The sequence below is a fragment of the Diplotaxodon limnothrissa genome, linkage group LG18, assembly GCF_057381915.1.
Source record: "Diplotaxodon limnothrissa isolate DT_005_m linkage group LG18, D_limnothrissa_male_GT1.1, whole genome shotgun sequence".
Taxonomy (NCBI): domain Eukaryota; kingdom Metazoa; phylum Chordata; class Actinopteri; order Cichliformes; family Cichlidae; genus Diplotaxodon; species Diplotaxodon limnothrissa.
Genome location: NC_140613.1, coordinates 18,651,399 through 18,659,975, shown reverse-complemented (window position 1 = coordinate 18,659,975; position 8,577 = coordinate 18,651,399).

The following is an 8,577-nucleotide window of genomic DNA, read 5'->3' as shown; positions in this document are numbered from 1 at the left end:
CCCGTGATCTTCAGGCATTAAAAACAGACACATTTCTCTCTTGGAAATCACTGTTTCATCCAGAAATCTCTGTCTGTGACCACACTTCACTGTGCCATCCACCAATGGCATAGCAAACAGTAACAGACCATTAAATGTGACATGGAAATTCTGCTGTTTTCTCTGGGCCAAAGCTTATTTTAAATGGACTGAGGCAAAGAAGAAAAACTGTCCCATGGTCAAATTGAAATTTAAAATTCAGTTTTGGAAACCATGGACACTGCGTCCTCTGGACTTAAAGGGAGAGGGAGCATTCACCCTATTATCAGCAATCGGGTCATAGGCCTGCCTCTCTGATGGTACGGGGGTGCATAAGTGCCTATGAAATTAACAGTTTGCATATCTGAAAAGGTGCATCAATGCTGAAAACTGCTGTTCAGAGTTTGTGACATCAGTTGTTCTCAGATTTTTCCTTGGAAACTAACTTATAAATGTTTGCAGAAAGCCCCTCTGCAAACATTTATAAGTTAGTGCTGCAGTTTTTTTGTTTTGTTTTGGTTTTTTTGGAGGAAAACGTGGCTTGGAATGGTGAAATACCCATGTACTCATCCATCAGCTATTCAGCCATTCATCTCTCCTTATTGCATCTCTAGCAGTTGCAGTCCAGCATACCCACATCATAACAGATTGCCTCGCCTTGAGGGTTTCAGTTAGTGATCTCATGTTTTCTGTTTTGTTTGTCATCCAAATGCATATGCACGGTTTAACCTCTAAAAAATGGCATTTCTTGGTATTTTTTTTACTTCATCCAAAATTTGTGGTTTTTCACAATTCGCAGGTGCTTTAGGAACATAACCTCTGTGAATTTCAGGGGTCAATGCTATGCTGATTTTAGAGCAACATACTAGGCTAGGCAGCGCCTCTACCACCTACGACAACTGAGGAAGTTCAGGGTCTCTCCAGAGATCCTCAGGATTTTCTATACAGGCGCTGTGGAGAGCATCTTCACACAGAACATCACATCCTGGTTTGGGAACAGCCGTGTTAAGGACCAAAAAGCTCTTCAGAGAGTGATCCGTACAGCAGAACGCTGCTGCAGGATTGCTCTCTCCCCCCCGCTTCAGGACACCTACACCAGGAGATGCCGGACTAGAGCAGCGCAGATACTGAAGGACCCGTCCCATCCTGGCAACAAACTGTTCCAACTTCTGCAATCCGGTAGAAGGTTCTGCATCATCCGGGCAGAGAGACTCAAGAGGAGCTTCTATCCCCAAGCCATCCGGGCCCTAAACCAACCCTAACTTGCATATTTCAGCAAGACAATGTTAAACTGCATATTGCATCTGTTACAACAGCATGGCTTGATAGCATATGAATCTGGGTGCTGACCTGGGCTGCAGGCAGTTCAGACCTTTCACCAACTGACAACATTTGGCTGATCAGGAAACATGATGAGAAGAATAGGACAACATTCCTCTCAAAAAAATCCAGAAACTGTCTCCTTCAGTTCCCAGACATTTGTTGATAGCTGCAAAAAGAAGAGAGGATGTCACATGGTGGTAAACATGGCCCTGCCCCAACTTTTTTTTTTTAAAGCTGTTAGTGCCTCAGAAGGCGCTACTATTTTCCCTAAAATGGTGAATTTTCTCAGCTAAAACTTTTAATTTTTTTTCTCTATTGTTAATAAAATGTAATAATTTAAAATAACATTTGCATATTATTGCATTGCGTTTTGATTTATGTTTCACACAGCATCCCAACTTTTTTGAAATTTCGGTTGTATGTGCAATCTCAGGATGTTTCTTTCCAATACTCTTCCAAAATATGAGCCTTTGTTTCTTAGTACAAAGAGAGTCTGTTTAGCAAAAGCTACGAAAATTTTCTGAAACTTCCTGATGAGAGAAGCAGAAACTAACAGGTGCAAAAAAAGAAAACAAAACCCCCGTACAGTGTGTAAGGAAATGAACGATTCAACCTTCAGCCTTCTTTTTTAAGTCTGGAGCCTCTTAGTGGTTCTCACACTGACAACCATTTTTGTTTGATGAAATGAACTGGGAGTGGAGGCTGCTCTGGACTATTGGACTGCTTTGCTCTCATAGCTATTATGAATATTGTGTAAGCCATTTGACAGGTACTAACTACAAACAGTATTAAAGCAGAAAACATACATATTAAGTTTGCATTAAAGAACTGATAAACTGATTAGATTTCTTTATCTTAAAGGTAGAGCAGTTTTTCCCCTTCTCTTGAGAGCACTGTTTGAAAAGCCAAATATTTGTGACATAGATTGTGGTCTGTCTACTGACCTTGTAATCTTAGTTGTTTCAATTCACTGTTGACACAGGTTGTCTTGCAGAAAAACCTGCTAGCTGTTCACATTAGTGATTATCAATGTGATATGTACTTTCTTTATTTACTGTTGAAATACCAGGCCTGGATCGGTCCAGCACCATCAAGGTTAGTGCTAAACTTTGAATTCAATCCCTTTAACTGGAATATAATGTAAATCCCCAGTCACGCAGGCTGGGAGCTATCTGGCAACCAGAAAAACCTGCCAAATTTAATATGTTGCCAGGAAGTATTAGTCGCAAAGAACTGCACAAAAACCCTCCTTGTTAATTACTCGCTATCTGATTGCATCAATTACCACTAGCTCTTGTTGAAGGTACAACTTGTCTGCAACCGCTCCCTGACTAACCGCTGAGCAGTAGTAAAACTTGAAGTTTTGCAATAACTCTGTGAGACCAACTTAGCATTTTTCCCACTGGCTGCCACTGGTTACTAGGGGTTCACTGCCTAGGCGGTTGCGGTTTTAGCAATCGATTACACAAAGACTTCCAGCAACCACTTGCCAGCTCATTGGCAAATGCTCACTTGGCAGTTTCCAGCTAATATAGAGTCATATTTGATTATATATTTTTCAAATACTAATTTATATACTGTTTTTATGGTGGTTAATGATGGTGACCCAATTCATCTACCAAAAACATCCAATGCATCTAGAGCAGAAAAACGAGAAGCATGTCAAAACCTGCTGAGTGACGTGTGTCCTGTATCCTGATCCATACAAGCCTAAAGTGATTTTGCCACGAAAGAAATGAAACACGGGTCAAACAAACAGGTTTAGGATTCGTAAACAATAAATGGTGAGGACTATCCACATCACTTTTTGTTTACATTCTCGTTTCCCGTATTCAGGCCCATCCCAGTGACAACACTAAGGCTGTCGCAGATAGCATGCTTATATTGTTGAAGTTGTAGTCTGTCATGCTTTGCGGCTAAGGCACTGTATGACACAGTTGTTGGCTAATATGACACAATAACAGCATCATCAGACAAAAATACCCAGATGATCAGATTAGCATAAAGGCAGATCAAACATATCACACCACCACCACTGACACACACTGGCTCACTGCGAACGTGGGAGAACCCGGACTTGTGGCTTCTGGAAGTCGGTTGACTGAGCTGCTGTTCAGGACATAATTCCCTCCACTACATGATTTATAACTTTGTTAGCATAGCAAGATTGCCAGGCTAGCTTTTTCCCTACTCAAGTCTTTGTTCTGATTAACCTATTAATAAAAAACACTTCAAGGAAGGACACTGGAACATCTGCACCTTTAAACATTTGTCTGGTTGGAATATATAATTACAGGAACACCAAATTACAACACAGCAACACAGTAGTTTGCACAGTAGATTTGTTAGCTCACTATCCGGTTGGCAAATGCTTATTTTTCCCTGACAACTACCGGTAGTAGTCACTAACTGGTCTATAGAGCTAAAGAGACACTTAGATGGGGAAAAAAGAGTCAGATGTGCAATGACAATTAACAGTTAAACTTTAAAAAATATTTAATAAATACAATTAAGCAAAAAAAATCAGTGATGTTGGTATCAGACATTCACCAACTCATGTTGGTGTAAATAAATGCTTTAAGTCTAGAAGGTTTGTAGGTAGAAGTTTAACTCTTATCAAAACCACCCCCACATGTAAAAACGAACAACACTACAAACTAAACTTTTTACAGCCTATCTGTATTCACACAGCTATAGATATGCATGCCTAACAATAATAATTGATAAAACTAATAACCAGATGATTAGAACAGAAACGGCAGACAACTTATTTACTAAGAGAGGTCCAATAAACAAAGAGTGGTGACTGAGGGTCATGGGCATTCAAGGCTCCTTGAGTGAAGGTTATGGGTAGTGAGGTTGGCCCCTGTGACTCGATCCAACAGGCAAATAACTGTAGATCAGGCTGCCAAATACACAGTGTATTGTTGTTTGTTAGGTATGGGTCTGCATAGCTGCAGATCCATTAGGGTGTCCATGCTGACGACTGTCCACCACTGAAAGTGCCAATAACGGGCACATGACGATCAGAAATGGATAAGGGAGTATATAACGTGAATGGCTGGGTGTGTTTGTGACGTTTACCTGGGGAACACTAGGTACCTGGCACCAGGATACACTAGGGGAAGAAGGCAAGCTAGCGGAGGCAGTGTGATGCTTTGGGCAATGTATTGCTGGGACACATGTACTTTGACACATACCACCCACTTAGGCATTGTTGCAGACCATGTATACCCTTTCATGGGAAAAGTATTCCCTGATGACTATGGCTTCTTTCATCGGAATAATTGGTCCTGGCACAAAGGAAAAATGATTCAGGAATTGTTTGAGATGCACAACAAGTTTGACATGATGACATGGCCTCCAGATTCCTCAGATCTGTGGGATGTGTTGGACAAGCAAGTCACAAACAGATTTAGGTTTTTCGAACAATAAATGGCGGGGTAATCCACGTCACTGTGTACATTCTTATTTCCAGTATTTCCAGTGACATCACCTTTGTGGCTAAGGCACTGCAAAACTGTATGTGATGTGTTGTTGGTTAATATGACAAAAATAACTAGCTTATCAGATTAACATAAAAACTGCAGATCAAACATATCACACCACCACTTATGACACATACTGGAGTTTTGCCCTCACTGTGAACTTAGGTCAACCCTGACTTGTGGCTTCAGGAAGTCAGTTGACTCAGCACCTGTTCAGCACATAATTCCCTCCACCATATGGTTTATGACGTTGTTAGCATAGCAAAGATTGTCAGGTTAGCTGTTCCCAGGTTGATAGCTGATTAACAGATGTTTTCGGAGGATTTCCATCAATAAAGGACACTAGAACCTCTGGGCCTTTAAACATTTGTCAGCTTGGAATATATTATCACCAAAACACCAAATTACAACACAGCGAAAGTGCTGCTGGAATACAATTAAAGCTAGGTAAACCGCTGACATCAAATCATGCTGTCAGAATATTAAAACCAAGGAAAAAAATATCATATTTAGTTTGATTTTTAGCTTACTATTTTTTTTCTCAATTGCATTTTTTTTAAAGACTCCGCATAAAATAGGATGATGGGGCTTTCAAAGGTATTAAAAACTGTGATACGTCACTGAGGACGTCTCGCCCCTTTCCCATCACCCGTGACCTGGAAAGTTTCATCACACTACGTTGCTGCTAACCTGCAGCAAAATACCTTCACAGTGAGATAGTCGGGTGCAAAACTGGCTTATTTGTAGTTTACCATGTGACTCACTTAAAAGAGTGAGCGCTTTACAAAATAATTCAATTCAATTCAGTTTTATTTATATAGCGCCAAATCAAGGTAAGGTAGACCCTACAATAATACATACCGAGGAAAAACCCAACAATCAAATGACCCCCTATGAGCAAGCACTTTGGCGACAGTGGGAAGGAAAAACTCCCTTTTAACAGGGAGAAACCTCCGGCAGAACCAGGCTCAGGGAGGGGCGGGGCCATCTGCTGCGACCGGTTGGGGTGAGAGAAGGAAGACAGGATAAAAGACATGCTGTGGAAGAGAGCCAGAGATTAATAACAAGTGTTATTCAATGCAGAGAGGTCTATTAACACATAGTGAGTGAGAAAGGTGACTGAAAAGGAAAAACTCAATGCATCATGGGAGTCCCCCAGCAGCCTATGCCTATTGCAGCTGTTAAGGTTCAAAATATTGGGGATGGAGACAAGAGAAAAACCACAATAACAACACTGGTCCGGTCGGGTTGAGTCAAACGATGATTTAATGATCACACACGTGGGAGATGGACACTGATGCAGACAGCCTCAAATCTCAAAATGGTGGAGCATTGCTCAAACTTTTATAGCCTCTGGTGCCTCCACCTTATCATACAAAGCCTAAACATTCACATGCTTTCTCTCACACAGCGCCTAAGCTACGACCTTGGCTCCCTGTTTATCTGCTCCTGCTGAAATAGGGCAGAAAACTCCAGCACACTCTGTTCTCTTCTACTCAGACAAATTAGATTTCTTATAACTCAGCAGTATAATGCATCATAAAACAATATCATTCATTCACAACAAGTCAGCAGTTTAATGTAATGCAAATCAGTTTAACTAATGCAATAGTTATCAGCTTCTTCTGATTCAGGAGAATAATGCAAACTAAAACTACATAATAATTCACAATCTTTAATTAGGGGTATAACATGGCATAAAATAATATTATAATCTAACACAGCATAACTAAAGGAGGATTCAGGGTCACCTGATTCAGCCCTAACTATATGCTTTAGCAAAAAGAAAAGTTTTTAACCTAATCTTAAAAGTAGAGATAGTGTCTGTCTCCCGAGTCCAAACTGGAAGCTGGTTCCACAGAAGAGGGGCCTGAAAACTGAAGGCTCTCCCTCCCATTCTACTTTTAAATACTCTAGGAACAACAAGTACGGTAAGCCTGCAGTGCGAGAGCGAAGTGCTCTAATGGGGTGATATGGTACTACAAGGTCATTAAATAAGACATATGAAAAAGGAGTTCAAGAGCTTTTGAACAGCCCAAATATGATAATAAGGAAGAATGTGAATTTCAAGTGAAGTTAAAAACATCCTTACGCAGTGCTGTAAAAGCAGAGATGATGTAACAGAGTTGTAAACAGACTACTGCTGTCACGGTCCCCGTGTCTCTCTGGTTGGCCCACGCTGGCTACAGGTTTTGTTGTTGTTAGTTTTAGTTTTTTGTCTCTCCTCCTCCTCTCTGCCTGGGTGGAGCTCATTACGGGCTCTCACTCTTGGCCCACGCACCCCTGTGGATGGTGTCCACCTGCGGCTGATCTGGCTGATTTCCCCAGCTGCTATTTAAGGCAGTGGCACAGAGCAGCTCACCGCTGGAACGTCGAACCACCTGAGTTCGTGCTCGCGGCATATTCAAAGAAGAATCGCTTACACGTGTTTTATGTTGTGGAACTAACCTTTGACCTTCTGTCTGTAGATTCTGGACCGAATCACCGGACCTGTCCAAGTGGGGCAGTGTGTGGAGTGTTGGAGCGAGTGCGGCTGAAGAGGAGTGCGTGTGTGCGGAGGAGCGGTGGCGGTGACTGAGTGGAAGAGGAAGCGTGTGTGTGGATTCCCCCCCCCCCCCCCCCTTCTCTCCCTGGAGCCCTGGACCCCCTCCCAACTCACTGTACATATATTTTGCACTAAGGTGATCCCTATTGTAAATAAATCCCCTTTTGTTTCCTTGAAAGAACTGTCTGCGCGTGGGTCCGTTCAGTAGCCATGACAGAACGTTCCAGCCAGAATATGGACCCAGCAGACCTTGACCCAGTCCAGCGAGCCCTTGCGTCACAGGAGACGGTGCTGGTCCGCCACGAGGCGATGTTCTCACACCTGCTTGGCCAGATTGCGTCCCTCACCCAGGCAGTGGCTCTGCTTACACCGCTGGAAGGAACGCCCTCGGCGGCTCACCCCGCCCCGCAAGGCGCCGAAGCCCAAGCTGTGGAGCCGGCAGCAGCTGAAGTAACAGCCCCCTCTGCTCTGGAGCCAGGCACCGCAGGACTCTGTCTACCTGCCCCTGAGCCCTTCTCTGGTGAGCTGTCAAAATGTGCAGGATTTTTGACGCAGTGCTCTTTGGTTTTCCGCCAACAGAGACGTTTGTTTGAAGATGATGGAGCAAGAATCGCATTCTTTGTACAGCTGTTACGTGACCGCGCGCTGCTGTGGGCACAGGCAGCGCTTAAAGCCAATCCAGACATAACCTATGCTGTTTTTCTCTCGAAATTTAAAAATGTTTTTGAGAAGGGATCCGGCGCCGAAGCAGCAGCTCATCGGTTGCTGAACCTGAAGCAGGGGAAGCGGAGTATGGCAGACTACTCCATTGACTTCCAGATTCTGGCTGAGGAGACCGGCTGGGGTGAGGATGCATTATGTTGTACCCTGCTAAATAACCTTTGTGAGGAGTTAAAAGATGAATTAGCCATGCGGGAATTGCCCTCCTCGCTAGATGCTTTAATGAGTTTGTGTGTGAAAGTAGACGGCCACCTGCGTGCACGACGGAGTTCCCGGCTCCACCCCTTTCATGAGCCTTCGGGGCAGCCCAAGACGGTGCCCGGAGGAGCCCAGGCAGAGCTCCGTGAGCGAAGGGAGGAGTTGGACCAGGAGGAACCCATGCAGTTGGGGCACTCCCGGGTTAGCGCCACTGAGCGCCATCGCCGTTTGGTTTCGGGTGAGTGCTTGTTTTGTGGCAAGACAGGCCATTTCGTGGCAACCTGC